General features: G+C 40.1%; 1 pseudogene; it reads right to left on the reverse strand.

Moving 5' to 3' along the window:
* Positions 1-1,026: 1,026 nt before the first annotated feature.
* On the reverse strand, positions 1,027-5,828 carry LOC125137436 (UDP-glucuronosyltransferase 2C1-like; annotated as a pseudogene).
* Positions 5,829-20,512: the final 14,684 nt, after the last annotated feature.

Below are 20,512 nucleotides of genomic sequence, written 5' to 3' on the forward strand. Positions count from 1 at the left end.
GTATACATCGTTGTCACATACAACAAGAGCCAAGGAATAATTTTGGAATACTGTCACTTAATTTCCACTTCCAGCCTATCAGAAAATCCTATTGATTTTCTTTGCAAATACTCCCTGAATCTCTCCATTTATACTAAAAATTGCTATCATATTGTAGTTCGGATCTCTAGAAAGTCTTGCAGGAACTATTGCACCTATATTTCAGCTCATTTCCCTGCTTTAAATCTTGCTCCATTCCAAATAATTCAATACTCAATATTTATGATAGTGTGAGCTGTGTCACATTACTGCTTAAAAATTATACATTGATCCCTCATTGACCTTGAATTTGAAGTAAAGATTACTCAGGAGTGCCCATTTGTTTTTTCATAACTGATTCTCTGATCATCTCTCCAGGCGAATTTCTCTCTCTCTATTCAAACCAAATAGTTCATCATGACTGAACTTCTGCCCAGACTTTGGGTGGGCCATCACATCTCTGTTTGAATTATTTTCCTAAAAGTATTGTAATTTCCCCGCTATTGATTATTCCTTCGACAAGACTTTGCTAAATAACGTGACATTCCAAAATCTCGGGGGCTTATTTCTTCTCATGCCATGTGTCAATATATTCAGCAGCAGCTATTTCTTACATTTCTTCAACAAGGACTCAGCTTGACAGAGCAGCCAGTTAGGAACACACTCCCATTGACAGAAGAGAGGGAAAGAGACCTCTGGACTATCTGGAGACTGATAGTTAAGCGTTGAACCTGGAAATGATGCACTTCAGCTCATACTCATTTCCCATGGAGTATTGGACAGTTATCCCAAACTTGGTGGCTAGAAATACTACTTTCGTCAAGGAGTTGGCATATTTGCGGAACACCAGTGGCTACCATGATTATGTTATTAATACTCCTGGTCTTATAATAGCCCACGTGGATCATTCCCATTGATTCCTATGTCCGAGTTTTCAATTTGAAGGCCAAATACTGTAAGTAATAAACTAGAAGTCATTCCAGGAGGTAAATACTCAAACATGCAAAACTAAGCACATTTAATCATCTTAGGTAGGGGCTTCAAAGGCTTGCAGTGCAGTCCTCCAACAAATTCAAAATTAGGTTAATAAGGGTGAAGAAATTCAGTATACCGATAAGTTTGAATTAACCACATTTCAGCTTTCCCCATAACCTCACATAAGGTGGTAGGTTTTCCTGAACAAACTGAAAGATGATGGAGCAAAACCAAACTGACAGGTTAAATGGAAAATGTCTTACCAGTGAATTTCTAAGAAAAATCCTTAAAGAACCAATATTGGTCCTATGTAACCGATGAGAAATCAACTGGGCTTTCCCCGTGACTACACAATACTGAGATGATGAATAACCACACACAGATGTAAGTATGGAACGCAGCCAAAAGCCTGCTGCTTTCTCTCTGCCAATAAAGCCTTTCAGCGTGAGCCAACCTGAGCCCTACTCCATGCTCAGACTCCTCACCTGCTCCTAGCATGGAACAGGACACTCAGCCAGTGACCCTCAGCCTGCTATTGTAGTCTCCTCCTCTCCTGGAATTCCAATTTATCTCATCCTCCTTGCTCCAAAGCTCTCTGTGTCTTCAAAAAAGAGCTTTTATAATTTATTCATCTTTTTTCCCCTCGTGTTTGGAAATGTACGGCCACAAGTAACTATATCGTATCTAGAATGGAAATCTTTTAATAAAAATTTAAAAGCGATCATCTTATTTGGTATTCATAATCATAGTGCCTTTTCCCAAGACCCTGCCCTCCTTAGTGAAGATACACCCATCCATAGTCACCTAGTGATGAAATATTTGCTGTGTTGACATATTGAGCCTACGAGCAGTACAAAAGGGGTCCTTTGACCTGAAGTGTCTACCAAATGAACTTTAGCAGAACAAGAACTCAAGTTAGTGATTCTGAATTAAATTATGTTCCTTAGTTTGGTACCAGAGCTCACTTCTGAATTCTGCTCAGTTATTGTAGTGGATGGAACCTTGCCTAGAATTTTGGTGTCCTTTTGAACTGTGTACTCCATATCACTGATACCAGGAAACCATAGCTACATGGTCTCATCACACGACTTTTTGAATATTTTCCTTGATGTTCTAAGTATGCTAAAGTGTTGATTAGAAAATATGAGGGGTTTTGAATGGACCAGGAGCATCTATTCACAGTAGAGACCATGAAAAATCTCAGTTAGTTAGGGGTTTGATTCTGGTAATGACAAAGTTATCATATCCATTTCCTAATCAGTGCATATTCCATCTCAGCACCTTGTTGATGTCAATCATGTGTATAACCTTATTCACTCTGTGAAATGCTTTATTTTACTCCCACACCAATTTTATGGCTGCTTTGTTGCGAGGAAATTTATGTGCCATGCCATTACATAACAGCTGTGTAGTTTTTAGTATAATTTGTAACATTGTGAAACAATCAATACTATTACATTTTAGAAATTTTCATTTCCCCCCCCCCCGAAGTCCTATACCCATTGGCAGCCATTCTCCTTTCTCCCTCGTCTCAGCCCCTGACAACCACTAATCTACTTTCTTTCTTTATTTGCCTTTCCTAGAATGAGCTTGTTTCACTTACTTTAAATGAAATCATATATCATGTGGTCTTTTGGGCTCCCTTCTTTCACTTAGCATATTTTTTCCAAGTTCATCCATGTGGTAGTATATATCAGTACTTCATTCCTTTTTGAATAATGTTTTTAAATGGATAGACTTCATTTTGTTTATTCATTCATCAGGTGATGAATATCTGCATTGTCTTCACATGTGCCTGCTATGAATAATCGTGCCCTGAGCATTCAAGTGTATGTTTTATGTGGACACATATGTTCGTTAACCTTAGTCATAAACCTAGGAGTGGAATTGTAGCATCACATGGTTGATAGAGTGGATTTCCATTGAAAGAATGGATTTACATTCTTTCATACCGGATATTTTTTTTCCTTTCAATTCTTCACTCCTTCGTGATTAATCTAGAATTCCTAATGCATTTTATTGAGATGAAGACAATATAGCAGGAAAGCTAAGAAATACAATTGACTGGATAAACACATTTTTAGAAACTTATTTCCAAAAGCAATACCACATTTGATATCATGCTGTGGCAATTTGTTGAATACGGAAATATTAAAGGACTATTTGCCCCTTTAGGAAAATGTGCCTATGTTTTGCTTTGTTATTTAATATTGATGTCTGGGTTAGATACTGTGAAGTTAAATGTTAACTTGCCTATTTGTATTTTGTAGAAAAGATCATCCCCTACATTATGATATTTTTGCCCTATAGGAAATGAGTCATTTTTGTGTCTATCCTAATAGTACTATCCTCACATTCCATTTTCTCCAAAATCTATTTATAAATAATTCCTCAAAATATTTTTGAAATAGATGCCATCTTACTAGTTTCCTCTTCAGTTATTTGAATGTATCCATTACATGATTCAATTGGCAATCGTGTAAGTTATGAGTTATACTTTTAAAATTTGAAAAATATGCTTGGAATACACTATACAAGGGAGATCCTAAATTGATCCTGAGCGGCAATCTCTATCTGATAGCATTTTAAAATTTATGGGAGTGAAATAAATGTTTGTCTTCTATTTATTGAGCCTTTATTCTTCTTTCTCAGGTTATTGATATGTTTCCCAAAAGAATATTCTAAGGTGCCAAGAGCTAGGAAGGACGAAGAGACAGAATCATATCCTATCACCACTAATGCTTCACTATAAAAGAGAGATTCCAAGACTAGGATCAAACTTCTGCTGGAACCAGAAGTACACAAACAACTTCGATCCAGCTGTAGATCAGTCACTGCTTGGTCCATGACTCGGACATTGTCACCAGGGTGAGATTTTAAGTTTATCCTTTCTCAGTTTTGCCTTTTGTAACTTGGACTCTGAATGTAGGTGAGTGACGATAGGTGCAGTGGTTTCTGTCCACAATTTTTAGGGTCTCATGCTGGGTTTTTTGAGTCTTTTTTATTTTGGGGGTGCACGCCAGTATATGGAGGTTCCCAGGCTGGGGTTGAATTGGAGCTGCAGCTGCTGGCCTACACCACAGCCACAGCAATGCCAGATCTCAGCCATGTTTGTGACCTTACACCACAGCTCACGGCAACACCAGACCCTTAACCCACTGAGCGAGGCCAGGGATTGAACCTGCATCCTCATGGATGCTAGTCAGATGTGTTTCCACTGAGCCATGGCAGGAACTCCAGGGTCTCATATTGTTTTTGAGTTGTTGAAGAAATAATTTCTCAGAGAAAATTTAGAGCAGATACTTGAAAAAAGGAAAAGGGAAGTGGTTATGTACAACAAGAGACCACAACCATAAAGGAAATTTTGAATTTTTTAAGAATAGATTTTTAGAGTAATGATAGGGTAACAGAGATACTTCTGTGAAAATAGCAACAAAGAAAACAATTTTCAAATTCATGTGGAACTACAAAGACCCCAAAGGGCCAAAGCCAACCTGGCAAAGAAGGAAAAAACAAAAGAAAAAGTAAAACAAAACAAAACCTGCTATTTCCCAAGGGCATAAAAGGTAGTCAATGAGGAAAGACAGTCCTTTAAATAACTCTTGCTGAAAACATGTGACATTTACATGCAAAAGAATGAAAAGAGACCCCCATCTCACTGCACTACCAAAATTAACTTGAAATCAATTAGAGACTTAAGTGTAAGACCTGAAGCCAGAAAATTCCTCACACAGAGAAGAAACATTTCTTGACATGTGTCTTGCCAATGAGTCTCTAAATATGACACCAAAAGCATAAGCAATACAGTTAAAAATAAATGGAACTCCTTTAAAATAAGGTGCTTTGGCTCAGCATAAGAAATGATCAACAAAATGAGAAGGCAACAGGAGCTTGGTTGCTCACTTAAAAACACCTTCCGTCACTTTTCATACAGTCAGATAAATATTTACATTTTATATGTGAAGCAAGAAACACGATTACATGCAAAGTAATCTTCCCTAAAACTTTGCTATAATACACATCCCACTCCAGAAATATATAATATGAACATATCATTGCACTCATTGTATAGGAAAGCCAGTTCTCCAGCCTCTGCAGAAGGTCGTCTTGTCTGTCAGTCTCGACAGGCTGCCAGGAACATATGAAGAAGGCACAAGAAGTCCAGCACACAATCTCTCATTGACACCACAGGTCACGGCAATGCCAGAACCTGCACCCACTGAGCGAGGCCAGGGCTGGAACCTGTGTCCTCACGGATGCTCTTCAGATTCGCTTCCACTGAGCCACAGTGGGAACTCCAGACATTCCCATAGGAAAACCGAAAAGAGTTTCACATGGAACACCGAAGAGCTCAGCCACCAACTCCCCACAAAAACTTCAAGGGCCAGAAATGCAGACATCAACCTTAGCTGCCTGTAGCCTGCTGAGAAACTCCTTGTGTGTAACAGTGCTGTCACATACTTTTTGTCTGATATTAGTAAACTGCTGATCAGTTTTGTTAGTTCTACTTGGGTGTTCGACCATGAGAGTTTTGGAACTTAAAAAGAACTTGTACAGAGACCACTACCAGGCTCTTCCGTGAAAGCCTCTTTTGTTACTGGCAGTTGGGAGATCTCCACCTTAAAGGGGATCTTGGTATGATCAAGCAGAAGGCTTGGTGGAAGTACTAGGATGGTTGCCTCGTGCCCACGAAGGTGAAGTTCTTCCGGAATAATGTTTAAATTAATCTGATGGCTGAAATTTGCAGGTCATACAAGTACTTCCCCAGTCCTTCCGGAGTCAAGGAAACATAGATGCGGCATCAAAAAGACCCAGATGCCTTTCATAGACTTCATGATCAATTCTTGCTCAAATTAAATCTGGGCATAAGCCACTTAAGTGCATGAAACTGACAATCCAAAGGTCCTCCCTTGACCTGCTCAATCAGTTTATAGTAGGTGGGGCTGAACTTTGAATTGTGTACTTTGTGGTAAAGATGAAAATGAAATACCACTGTTTCGAAGGAGAAAAAGAAGGGGATACATTTAATAAGTTAGAAAAAAAAAAAACAACAACCAAAAACTTCCCAGAATGAGAGTTTCCAAATTTCTTTTTGAGAGTATCAAAAGAGGCGGCTTAAAGTTAAACACAAATCCATACTAATTTGTAAATAATGTTAAGAAAATGCATCATCATGTGATGTACAGTCAATTAAGGCTAGATTTTTGGATTTTTCCTCTGGTTTTATTTGAATGTTCATGTGATCAGAATGATTTCTCTTGTATTTCTCTTACTGGTAATTCTGCTACATGTTCTAGACAGGAAAGAAGCTCTAAAGAGCTAAAGAATCTCTTAGCTCCAAGAAGGAGAGGATATGTCCACTTTAAAAGATGCTAAAGCTGGGAGATTTAAATATAAGTTTTCTAATTCTAAATAAAGTTCATGGAGTCCCCGTCATGGCTCAGCAGAAGTGAATCTGGCTAGCATCCATGAGGATGCAAGTTCAATCCCTGGCCTTGCTCAGTGGGTTAAGGATCCCGTGTTGCCATGGTCTGTGGTTTAGTTTGCAGATGGGAATAGTCAGCAGCCTGCATATCTCTAGAGGTGGCCATTTGGGGAAATCTGGCCCCACCCATCAGTGCTGAGAAGCCCCAGGACAAACTACAATCCAGGTGGGATCACAGCCCCACCCCTCCGTAAACAGGAGGCCTAAAGACCCCCCAGGCACACAGCCACCTCTAATCTCACCCAGAGACAAAGCCCCACCCACCAGAGGGATAGGAATCAGCTCTACCTACCAGTGGGCAGGCATCAGTCCCTCCCATCAGGACGCTTATAGCAAGCCCCCATACCAACATCAGCCACAAGGGGGGCAGACACCAGAAGTAGGAGAGGCTACAACTCTATTATCTGTATAAAGGTCACCACATCAAAAACATATAAAAATGAAAAGGCAGAGATCTACAACTCCAATGAGGCAGAAAGGAAAAACCCCAGAAAATCAGCTAAGGGATCAGGAGATTCTCAGCCTCCAGGAAAAAGACTTTAGATTGTTGATGCTGAAGATGATGCAAGACAGTGGAAATAAACCGGAGGCAAAGATGGATAACTTACAGGAAACACTGAGCAAAGAAATACAAGATTTAAAACTTAAGCAAGAAAAGATGCAAAATACAATAACGTAAATAAGAAAGTCATTAGAAGCAGCCAACGGCAGAATACAGGCGAGGCAGAAGAACGAAGAAGCAAGGTGGAGGACAGATTAGTGGAAATCACAGATGCAGAACAGAAAAGAAAAAAGATTGAAAACAAATGAAGAGAGTCTCAGAGAACTCTGGGACAATGTTAAATGCACCAACATCTGTATCATAGGGGTGCCACAAGGAGAAGACGGAGCGAAGGGGATGGAAAAAATATTCCAAGAGATAATAGCCCAAAACTTCCCTAACATGGGAAAGGATCCCCTCACTCAAATCCAGGAAGCACAATGAGTACCATATAATATAAACCCAAGGAGGAATGCCCTGAGACACATATTGAAAGCTGGAGTAGCAATACTCATGCCAGACAAAATAGACTTTAAAATGAAGAATATTTTAAGGGACAAGGAAGGTCACTACATAATGACTGAAGGATCCATCCAAGAAGATATAACAATTTTAAATATCTACACACTCAACCTAGGCTCACCACAGTATATAAGGCAACTGCTAACAACCTTAAAAGGACAAATCAACAATAGCACAGTGTGAGTGGGGGACATGAACACCCCACTTACAGCAATGGACAGATCATCCACCCAGAAAATCAATAAGGAAACACAGGCCCTGGATGAAGCATTAGACCAGATGGACTTAATAGATATTTATAGGACATTCCATCCAAAAGCAGCAGAATACACATTCTTCTCAAGGGCGCATGGAACATTCTCTAAGACTGATCACATTCTTGGTTACAAATCAAACCTCAGTAACTTAAGAAAACTGAAATCACATCAAGCATCTTTTCCGACCACAACAGTCTATGACTGGAAATCAACAACAAGAAAAAAACCGCAAGGGGGAGGCAAGATGGCGGAAGAGTAGGGGGACAGCCTCGCCCTCTCCCACAAACACACACACACAAAACACATCGACAGGATAAACGACTCCCACAGAACAGCAACCAATCGCTGGCAGAAGAACCTAAACTCCAATAATGGCAAGAATCTCGGGACATTACTAGGTAAAATAAGAGAAAAGCAGAGAGTGAAAGAAGGTGAATCCGAGCCGGACGAGCGCTCCCGAAAGGGAACTGTGGAGGAGAAAGGGATCCCACACCCTGGAAAGCCACCTACTCGACGGAAAGATCAACCAAAGCGGAGGAATCTGCAGATGCAGAGAAGAGTGTAGCAGTAAGTCGGAGTTCCGAAAAGCAAAGCAAGAGCTGAACAGATCATCTGAACTACTGGCACAGTCACCAAAAATTGAGACACTTGGGTGGGGGCTGGGCATCGAGACCTCGGCTCTGGAGGTTAGTCCCCAGGAAAGGGCTGTGGGCAGGGTGGAGTGGACTGCTTGGGAGGTCCAGAAACCAGTCTGTCAAGTTTGATGGGACAGAGACTGCCTGGGAGCCTAGAAAGCGGAGCGTCACGGGGGGAGGGAGCAATATGCTAAGGGTGGGGAAGTGGAAAGCCACATCAAAGGGAACCTGGGAGAAGAGCTGGGTCCGCACCAGTGTTGGGGAGGGGAGAGAAGAGGTGGGCCCCCATAGAATACTCCCCATGCCACAGAGAGCTTACTGGCCCACCAGCTATCAGAAAGCTATGCTTCCCAGGGCATCCCCCACCCGCCACCCCTTACGCACGCATGCACCAGACCTGGGGCTGCCTGCCATCCAGGAGGGCTGGCCTCAACAAGTGCTGGAAGCCTACCACCACAGGGGCTCTCCCTGCCCTGGCCTGCTTGCCCTTTGGAAGGGCTACACCACCGCAGAGCAGCACCAAACACTGCCAGCTCCCAGAAAAAGTCCTGCAGCCCAGAAAAGCTAGAACAAGCTTGGCTGGGCCGTGAAATGAGCTGCCTACATTCTCGGACAGTCCTTCCTGTGGGGATGCGCTGGGGAACACCTCTTGGGTTCTCAGTGACCCAGATAGCTGCCCAGCCCTTGGGCGGCGCTACACTCCTGTGGAACAGCTGCCCAGCACCGCCAGCCCCCTGCAAGAGCCCCACAGCCCCAAAACACCTGCCTGGCTGAGTGAAATTTTCTCCCATCGTAGTGTGGACCTCCCAGTCCTGTCTGCCCTCAGGAAGTCCTCCTTTGCTTCAGAGACACCCTGTCAGTCCTGCCCACCCTCCAGAAAAACCACACTGCCTCAAAGAAGACCGACCAACAATGCCAGCCCTCTGGAAACATTCCACGGGAGTGGCAAGGCAAACACTGCCCGGCCACGGAGAGTACAACTCCACCAGGAAAAAGAAAACAACAAGCAAGTTGAAGAACTCACCTAAAGCAGTCAATGAAGACACACGTCTCTGCAGTCTGACAGACCTGGAGTTCAAAAGAGAAATAGTCAAAATACTGAAGGAATTAAGAGAAGATATGAACCGTAATGCAGACTCCCTCAGAAAGGATCTAGAAAATATAAGGAGGAGCCAAGAAATACTAGAAAATTCATTTGCAGAGCTACAAACTGAGCTAAGGGTGGTAAAAACCAGAAGGAATAATGCAGAAGAATGAATCAGTGACATGGGTGATAGAATAATGGAAATCACCCAATCAGGTCAGCAGACAGAAAACCAAATCAAAAAACAGGAAAGCAATATAAGAGACCTATGGGATAATATAAAGTGGGCCAATATACGCATAAGAAGAATTCCAGAAGGAGCAGAAAAAGATAAGGGGATGGAAAATATATTTGAAGAAATTATTGCTGGAAACGCCCCAAATCTAAAGGATACTGTGTTCAAGACACAGGAAGCACAGAGGGCCCCAAACAAATTGAACCCAGATAGACCCACACTAAGACACATTCTAATAAAAATGGCAAAAGTTAGTGATAAAGAGAGGATCCTAAAGGCAGCCAGAGAAAAGCAGAATGTTAACAACAAGGGAACCCCTATAAGGTAATCAGCTGATTTCTCTACAGAAACACTACAGGCCAGGAGGGAATGGCAAGAGATATTTAAAGTGCTAAAGGAAAAACTATGCAACCTAGAATACTCTATCCGGCAAGAATATCATTTAAAATAGAAGGGGAAATAAAATTTTTTTTCCAACAAACAAAAGCTAAAAGAATACAGCAATACAAAACCCAGGCTAAAAGAAATACAGAAAGGGCTTCTCTAAACCAAAAAGAAAGGGAGGAGGAAAAAGAAAAAAAAAAAAAAGAAGAGGAAGAACTAGGATTGAGGAAACCATAATCAGAGAGCAGTCACTCAAATAAGCCAGCATACAGATTTAATCGTGAACATGTTTAAAATAAAATAAAATTAAAAACAAAAAAAAAGAGTCATCAAAATCATAAAATCTGGGCAAGGGAAATAAGGAAATAAATAGACTCCTTTTAAAAATTTTTTTCTTTTTTTTTTCTTAATTTTAGAATGGTAATGAAGTGTTTGAACCTATAGGACTATCAGGCTAAAACACACAATTATAGGAAGGGGTTAACATACTTAAAAAAACAGGGCAACCCACAAGCGAAAACCAACATTACATTTGCAAAAAATGAAAAGAAAAAGCCTCAAGCAGAAATAATCTGAGACTATCCAACCAAAAAAGAAAGGGAAGAGTGGGGAAATCATAGAGTTAACTGGAAAATGAGGTTTCAAATGGCAATAAATAATCATCTATCAATTATCACCTTAAATGTCAATGGACTGAATGCTCCAATCAAAAGACACAGAGTGGCTGAGTGGATAAAAAGGCAAAAACCTTCAATATGCTGCCTACAAGAAACTTACCTTAGGGCAAAGGACACATATAGACTGAAAGTGAAAGGGTGGGGAAAAATATTTCTCGCCAATAGACATGACGGGAAAGCAGGAGTCGCAATGCTCATATCAGACAAAACAGACTTTAAAACAAAAGACATAAAGAAAGACAAAGAAGGACACTATTTAATGATTAAGGGATCCACCCAAGGAGAGGATGTTACTATCGTCACATATATTGCCCAAAATACAGGAGTACCCAGATACATACAACAAATATTAACAGACACAAAGGGAGAAATTGATGGGAAAACAATCATAGTCGGAGACTTTAATACCCCCCTCACACCAATGGACAGATCCTCTAGACAGAAACAAATAAGCAACAGAGACCCTAAAGGAACAATAGAAAATTAGACTTCATTGATATCTTCAGGACACTACATCCAAAAAAATCAGAATACACATTCTTCTCAAATGTACATAGAACATTCTCAAGAATCGACCACATATCAGGGAACAAAGCTAATCTCAACAAATTTAGGAGCATAGAAATTATCTCAAGTATCTTCTCTGACCACAATGGCATGAAACTAGAAATCAACCACAGGAAAAGAAATGAGAAAAACCTACTACATGGAGACTAACCAACATGCTACTAAAAAACCAGTGGGTCAATGAGGAAATCGAGAAGGAAATTAAAAAGGACCTCAAGACAAATGATAATGAAGGCACAACCTCTCAAAATCTATGGGACACCACAAAAGCAGTGCTCAGAGGGAAATTCATAGCCATACAGGCCTTCCTCAAAAAAAGAAGAAAGATCTCAAATTGACAACTTAACCCTCCACCTAAATGAATTAGAAAAACAAGAACAAAAAAAGACCTAAAGTCAGCAGAAGGAAGGAAATATAAAGATCAAAGAGGAAATCCTTAAAACAGAGATTCAAAAGACAATAGAGAAAATTAATAAAACCAAGAGCTGCTCCTTTGAAAAGGTAAACAAAATTGACAAACCCCTGGCCAGACTCACTAAAAGGAGGAGAGAAAGAACCCAAATAACCAAAATTAGAAATGAAAAAGGAGAAATCACAACGGAACACTGCAGAAATACAGAAACCATAAGAGAATACTATGAAACAACTATATGCCAACAAATTTGACAATCTGGAAGAAATGGACAACTTTCTAGAATCTTACAGCCTGCCAACACTGGAATCAAGAAGAAACAGACCAACTGAACAGACCCATCACTAGAAAATGAAACTGAAGAAGTCATAAAAACACTCCCTAGAAATAAAAGTCCAGGACAGATGGCTTCACAGGTGAATCCTACCAAACCTATAAAGAGGATCTGGTGCCCATCCTCCTTAAACTCTTTTAAAAGGTTGAAGAAGAAGGAATACTCCCAAAGACATTCAATGATGCCACCATCACCCTAATTCCAAAACCAGACAGAGATACCACCAAAAAAGAAAACTATCGCCCAATATCATTGATGAATATAGATGCAAAAATTCTCAATAAAATCTTAGCCAACCAAATCCAACAACATATCAAAAAGATCGTACAACATGACCACGTGGGGTTCATCCCAGGTTCGCAAGGGTGGTTCAACATATGCAAATCAATCAACGTCATACACGACATTAACAAAAGAAAAGTCAAAAATCATATGATCATCTCAATAGACGCAGAAAAAGCATTTGACAAAGTCCAACATCCATTCATTTTAAAAACTCTCAAAAGTGGGTATAGAGGGAACACTCCTGAACATAATCAAAGCGATTTATGACAAACCCACAGCAAATATAATACTCAACGGGGAGAAACTGAAAGCCTTCCCACTCAAATCCGCAACAAGACAAGGATGCCCACTCTCACCACTGCTCTTCAACGTAGTTTTGGAAGTCCTAGCCACAGCAATTAGACAAACAAACAAAAGAAATAAATGGGAAGAGAAAAGACAAAACTGTCACTGTGTGCAGATGACATGACACCATGCATAGAAAACCCGAAGGACTCAGCCCAAAAACTACTGGAACTGATTAACAAATTCAGCAAAGTAGCAAGATATAAGATTAACATGCAGAAGTCAGTTGCATTTCTGTATAGCGCCAATGAAATATTAGACAAGGAATACAACAATACAATACCTTTTAAAATGCACCTCAAAAATCGAATACCTCGGAATATACCTGACAAAGCAGGTAAAGGACCTATATGCCAAGAACTATGAAACATTAATCAAAGAAATTAAGGAAGATGTAAAGAAATGGAAAGATATTCCATGTTCATGGATTGGAAAAATCCATATTGTAAAAATGGCCATACTACCTAAAGCAATCTACAGATTCAATGCAATCCCTATCCAATTACCCATGACATTTTGCACAGAACTAGATCAAACGATCCAAACATTTATATGGAACCACAAAAGACCCAGAATCATCAAAGCAATCCTGAGAAGCAAAAACCAAGCAGGAGGCATAACTCTCCCAGACTTCAAGGAATATTACAAAGCCACAGTCATCAAAAGAGTGTGGTACTGGTAGCAAAACAGACAGACAGACCAATGGAACAGAATAGAGAACCCGGAAATAAACCCTGACACCTATGGTCAATTACTCTTGATAAAGGAGGCAAGAGCATAATATGGGGGAAAAAGGTCTATTCAGCAAGCATTGCTGGCAAACCTGGACAGCTGCATGCAAAGCAATGAAACTAGAACACACCCTCACACCATGCACAAAAATACACTCAACATGGCTGAAAGACTTAAATATACGACAGGACACCATCAAACCCCTAGAAGAAAACATAGGCAAAACACTCTCTGACATCAACATCATGAATATTTTCTCAGGTCAGTCTCCCAAAGCAATAGAAATTAGAGCAAAAATAAACCCATGGGACCTCATCAAACTGAAAAGCTTTTGCACAGCAAAGGAAACCCGAAAGAAAACAAAAAGACAACTTACAGAATGGGAGAAAATAGTTTCAAACGATGCAACTGACAAGGGCTTAATTGCTAGAATATATAAGCAACTTATACAACAACTCAACAGCAAAAAAGCCAATCAACCAATGGAAAAATGGGCAAAAGACCTGAATAGACTCTTCGCCAAGGAACATACACAGATGGCCAGCAAACACATGAAAAAATGCTCAACATCGCTGATTATAAGAGAAATGCAAATCAAAACAACCATGAGATACAACCTCACACCAGTCAGAATGGCCATCCTTAATAAGTCCACAAATAACAAGTGCTGGAGGGGCTGTGGAGAAAAGGGAACCCTCCTGCACTGTTGGTGGGAATGTAAACTGCTACAGCCACTATGGAGAACAGTTTGGAGGTACCTTCGAAATCTATACATAGAACTACCATATGACTCCACAATCCCACTCTTGGGCATATATCTGGACAAAACTCTACTTAAAAGAGACACACGCACCCGCATGTTCATTGCAGCACTATTCACAATAGCCAGGACATGGAAACAACCCAAATGTCCATCGACAGATGATTGGATTGGGAAGAGGTGGTATATATACACAATGGAATACTATTCAGCCATAAAAAAAGAATGACATAATGCCATTTGCAACAACATGGATGGAACTAGAGACTCTCACACTGAGTGAAGTGAGCCAGAAAGACAAAGACAAATACCATATGATATCACATATAACTGGAATCTAATATCCAGCACAAATGAACATCTCCACAGTAAAGAAAATCATGGACTTGGACAATACAGTTGTGGCTGCCCGACGGGAGAGGGAGGGAGTGGGAGGGATCAGGAGCTTGGAGTTATCAGACACAACTTAGAATAGATTTACAAGGAGATCCTGCTGACTAGCATTGAGAACTATGTCTAGATACTCATATTGCAACAGAACAAAGGGTGGGGGGGAAAATGCATACATGTAAGAAGAACTTGATCCCCATGCTGTACAGCGGGGAAAAAAGAAAAGAAAAAAAAAAAAAAAGAAAAAACTGCAAAAACCACAAACACGTGGAGACTCAACAACATGCTATGAAACAACCAATGGGGAGTTCCCATCGTGGCGCAGTGGTTAACGAATCTGACTAGGAACCATGAGGTTGCGGGTTCAGTCCCCTTCCCTTGCTCAGTGGGTTAACGATCTGGCGTTGCCATGAGCTGTGGTGTAGGTTGCAGACGTGGCTCAGATCCCGCATTGCTGTGGCTCTGGCGTAGGGCGGTGGCTACAGCTCGGGTTGGAACCCTAGCCTGGGAACATCCATATGCCATAGGAGCGGCCCAAGGAATAGCAAAAAAGACAAAAAAAAAAAAAGGAAAGAAAGAAAAAAGAAACAACCAATGGATCACTGAAGAAATCAAAGAGGAAATTTAAAAATACCTACAAGCAAACAACAACAAAGATATGACCCTCCAAACCTATGGGATGCAGCAATAGCCGTTCTAAGAGGAAAGTTTATTGCAATGCAAGCCCACCTCAGGAAACAAGAAAAAAGCTCAAGTAAACAAGCAGACTTTACATCCAAAGCAGCTCGGGAGAGAACAGACAAGACCTAAAGTTAGCAGAAGGAAAGAAATCATACAGGTCAGAGCAGAAATCAAGGAAATAGAAACAAAGAAAACCATAGGAAAGATCAATGAAACAAAAAGCTGGTTCTTTGAAAAGTCAAGAAAATTGATTAACCAATATGCAGACTTATCAAGAAAAAAGAAAGAGGACTCATATCAATAAAATTAGACATGAAAAAGGAGAAATAACATGCAGCTGGAGGAATCGGGCTCCCAGACTTCAGACTATACTACTAAACAACAGTCATCAAAACCATGGGATACTGGCACAAAGACAGAATTGTAGATCAGTGGAACAGGGGAGAAAGCCCAGAATTCACCCCACGCACCTACAGCCAACTAATCTATGACAAAGGAGGCAAGAACATACAAGGGGGAAAAGACAGCCCGTTCAATAAGTGGTGCTGGGAAAACTGGACAGCCACATGGAAAAGAATGCAGTGAGAACACTCCCTAACACCATACACAAAAAACAAACTCCAAATGGATTAAAGACCTAGATATAAGACCAGATACTCTAAAACTCTTAGAGGAAAACATAGGCCAAACACTCTCTGACATAAAGGACAGCAACATCTCCTCAGATCCACCTCTTAGAGTATTAACAGTAAAAACAAAAAGAAACAAACGGGACCTAATCAAACCAGAAGTTTCTGCACAGCAAAGGAAACCCTAAACAAAATGAAAAGGCAACCCCACAGAATGGGAGAAAATCTTTGCAAATGAATCGACTGACAAGGGATTAATCTCCAAAATTTATAAGTACCTCCTACCACTCAATAGCAAAAAACAAAGAACCCCATCCAAAAATGGGCAGGAGATCTCAACAGACAGCTCTCCAAAGAAGACATGTGGATGGCCAAAAAAACACATGAAAACATGTTCAACATCACTCATGATTAGAGAAAAGCAAGTCAAAACCACTATGAGGTACCACCTTACACCAGCCAGAATGGCCATCATCCAAAGTCTACAAACAACACGTGCTGGAGAGGGTGTGGAGAAGAAAAGGAACCCTATTACACTCTTAGTGGGGTTGTAAATTGGTGCAACCACTGTGGAACACAGTATGGAGATTCCTCAGAAAACTCGAAATAGAACTCCCATTTGACCCAGCCATCCCACTCCTGGGCATCTATCCAGACAAAACCATGACGCGAAAAGGCACACGTACTCCAGTGTTCACTGCAGCACTATTTGCGATAGGCAAGACAAGGAAACAACCTAAATGTCCATCCACAGAGGAGTGCATCCAAGAAGACGTGGTACATATCCACAATGGAATGCTACTCAGCCATTAAAAGGAACAAAATAATGGCATTTTTAGCAACATGGATGGACCTAGAAATTAATCATGCTAAGGGAAGTCAGTCAGACAATGAGAAAGCAACTCAAATGCTATCACGGACATGTGGAATCTGAAAACAGGACAGAATGAACTTCTTTGCAGAACAGATACTGACTCACAGACTTTGAAAAGCTCATGGCTTCCAAAGGAGGCAGTTTGGGGGGTAGGGTGATGCGCTTGGGGTCTCGGGGGTGTGGGATGGAAATAAGACTGGATTGTGATGATCACTGTACAAGTATAAATGCAATAAATTCATTGGGTGATAAAAAATAGAATGAAAGAAATCAAAGAGGACACATTTTCTTTTCACTGCATAATTAAACAAGTATAGGGATTTACTGGCCTAGAAATATACTGTCTCAGTTATCTGGAGTTTGTAATACACAAATAGGGGAATGAGTCTAATGACACTTTGACTATAGAACCACTGCAGAGGCAAAGATATATTGTTTAGATTCATAACCTTCCAACAAACATAACTTTGTTCTCTGTGTAAAATTAAAAGTCCTTGAGTATTTTGCACATTTGAACCCCAGAATCCTGAAGGTGTACTGCCAGTTTTTTCCTAAGAAAATGTGCATATAGGGTGTAATATTCAGAGAAGTACAAATTTTCCTTTCCTATTTTCTTTTTGGGGAAGACCCACTGCATAATGTGAATTGATGGGGAAAGCTGGAATGTGCCAGATAAGAAGCTACTGGAATTTTGAATGTCTTCTTTCTTTCTACACCTATGTGGATTCCATGAACCTGGTAGAGCCACTGTAAGAACTGAAGGTAAATCTTAGCCTATCACTCAGTCGTATGTGTGCCCGCTCTTCCTTTTGAACCATAGCGGTGTTTGGTGTCTCCGGAGATCAGGGCCAATTCAAAGCATGCTTAATAGCCTCTAGAGATTTAAGTATTTCTCTTACTCCAGAAGGCAAACATCATGGCAAGAAACTCTCTGTAATTTACTCAGAAATGATCTCTGAATTGGAATTGGAATTGGAATCAATTCAGATGTGTTTGAGATACGTTTTGGCATTAAAAAGTGGCTAAGTAATTAGGAAAGAGATGTGCCTAAGAACTGCTCTGAGGGCAAACATGCAGGTCAAGACTAAGACTGTGTTATACTCATTACAGAAAAACCCAATAGCACCTCATAGCAAGCTCATATATGGACCCAGAAATGACGGATAGGTCCATGATCAAGTCCACATTCATAATCCTTCTGCCACGAACATGACTGGTTAGTGGACCTGTTGTCTGTAATAAACACTGGTAGATAATATACTCCATTTATCAAAGTTTGAGCCTCTAAGAATAGCAACTAACTGGGGCAACAACATTCCACACCATGTGGCCTTGTAAATATTCAGAAGGAAAACCTATAGAAGAAATGGGTGAATTCCCATTTCTGATTTTAGGGTTCTGCAGAGGTATGGCATTGGATTTTGTGAAGAATGGAAAGGAAACTGGCCCACTACTTGCAAAGGGATGGTGCAGGCGTCATAGTGGTTTCCTCTACTTGTCACACAGGTAGTATGGTACCCTTGTGACACCTGGAGAGTGAATCCTCCCTGGGTTCCTCATAATATTAATGACATTTCTGTTTGACATCAATAAAGGAAGAAAGATCTACTTTTAGGATCTCTCCTCCATGAGTTTTAGGTCTCCCTACGATTCCCTGCACGATGAGATGTTATGTCCACAAGGACTGGAAAACAGACAAAACCAAACTGAAGCATGTTGATCACAGAAGAGTATCTTTGTACAGTGGCTTCACTTCCCTTCATGAAAGAATCATGATTTTTACCATCTGACAACTACTTTAAGGGTGAAAGTTAAGTGCATGCGATCACTGGGCCATATAGAGAGATCATATGAGAAGGGATTACCTCTGGGGGTATAAAAGGTCGTCTCTGAGGGAAATTAATGGCAGGAAACTGAATGTGAGAGATTAGAATCTCAGCCTGTTTGTTCAAGTTTAGAGTCAAAATCTAGAACCAGGTTAAAACCAGAGTGGGGTTCAGAAGCAAAGAGCCCGGGGAGGAAATGAAATTGAGGACACCGAAAGGAAGCAGTTATTCAACATGCGTTTGCAGAACTTACGGTTGGTTCTCTGTTTTATAGGCAGCAGGACCATTCTAAGTCCCAACTGTATTGCTGTTTAAATATTACAGTTGACAGTCTCATCACTTTAAGGAATGGGGGTAGATCTGAGCCTGCAGACGAGGAATTATTTTGGGTAGAATATATGGAACAAACAGAAATAAATATTTCCCTCACGAAAGGCAAGCAAGTTTAAAAACCCCTAACCTACAACTCTAGGAACCACTTTTACTACATAGAACTTGATTTTGTGCTCACATGTGTATGTATGCATGTACACATTGTAGCAAGTACGTGCATTCCACCTATGAACATTTTCAATTGTCATGATACATTAGAAATTTGAGCCTGATTTCATAATGTAGTTATAGATGACTTACAAGTAGGTTAAAAATACATTATTTTTAGAATGTTATTCTAGCTGAGTAGGAAAGCCAGAGGTCCTCAAACTCCAGAAAAGTGTATTCTTTTTAAAACTCAAACTGAAAAAACAGAATTTATTACAAATGTTTAGCCTCTGCATTCCTAAATTTATGACCATACTGTTAATATATTTACCATACTGATTTATAGATGAGTCAAGTAGGTCAGTATTTGTGTTTAACAAAGCTCTGGACTCTACAAGATGGCATGTACTCATTCATTTGTCAGGGTAGTTCTTAGGAATAAACTCGGAAAATTGAGGGGCCAAGCTGTCTAAATCTTGACTTACTTAAACTCCTTTATGTTAACATCATTTCTATTATGAAAAAGTAAAGGGTTATCTTGTCTTTGCCGTCAAATGACCAACGATTAAAACTCTAAAAGACTTTTGTAGGAAAGGACATCATCTTCTTGCCAGAGTAAATGATTTAGCACTATCATAAATCATTGTTTGATCACATGGATTAGATTTAAAACAGGCAGAATTAGGGCTGACAGTTTCAAAATTCTATGCCTAAAAGTATACTAACTACTTATTTCAAACCTCAGAAAATTAAGACAATCCCCTTTTTGTCCTCATTTCTCTCTATTCCCCACTTTGGAATACACATATGTTTACCTTGTTCTTATTTTTACTACTATTCCCGTAAAAAAAAAAAAATCAGATAAATGTCCAAATGATTTTTATTTTTCCTAAGACATTTTTATATTTCTTCCAAGATAATTGTATATTTGATGGACTTACGTGTGTTCTGACATAGGACTCTTAGGTCCATTTTGCTTGGGTTATAAATATCAAGGCCTCTAGTCAACTATTTTTGAACTTGGTTAATCATGATTATATTGAATAACTTCTGACATCATCAGCAAAGTATTGGCCAGCACATTGGAATAGACTTTTCAGAAATGAAATCAAGAGCATCTTTGTCTTTTTAAATGGAGAATTTGGAGGAATTTCAAAACAAAGTCATTGCTGGGACCTCCCAAAGTTGACCACGTACGGTCAGAGAAGAAAGAAGGGGAATATTCTTTCTTTTTTTTAAAAGAGACATAGTTGTAGTAGCATTGAATGGGTATTTTCATGTTCACTGCAGATTTCTGGCCGATGTGTCTTAAGAAGGAGGCCCGGTACTTGTGCCTGGCTTCATGTGTACAGAATAGTTTATAAGACCAGAGAAAGTGATGAGG

The sequence above is a fragment of the Phacochoerus africanus genome, chromosome 10, assembly GCF_016906955.1.
Source record: "Phacochoerus africanus isolate WHEZ1 chromosome 10, ROS_Pafr_v1, whole genome shotgun sequence".
NCBI classification, from domain to species: Eukaryota; Metazoa; Chordata; class Mammalia; order Artiodactyla; family Suidae; genus Phacochoerus; species Phacochoerus africanus.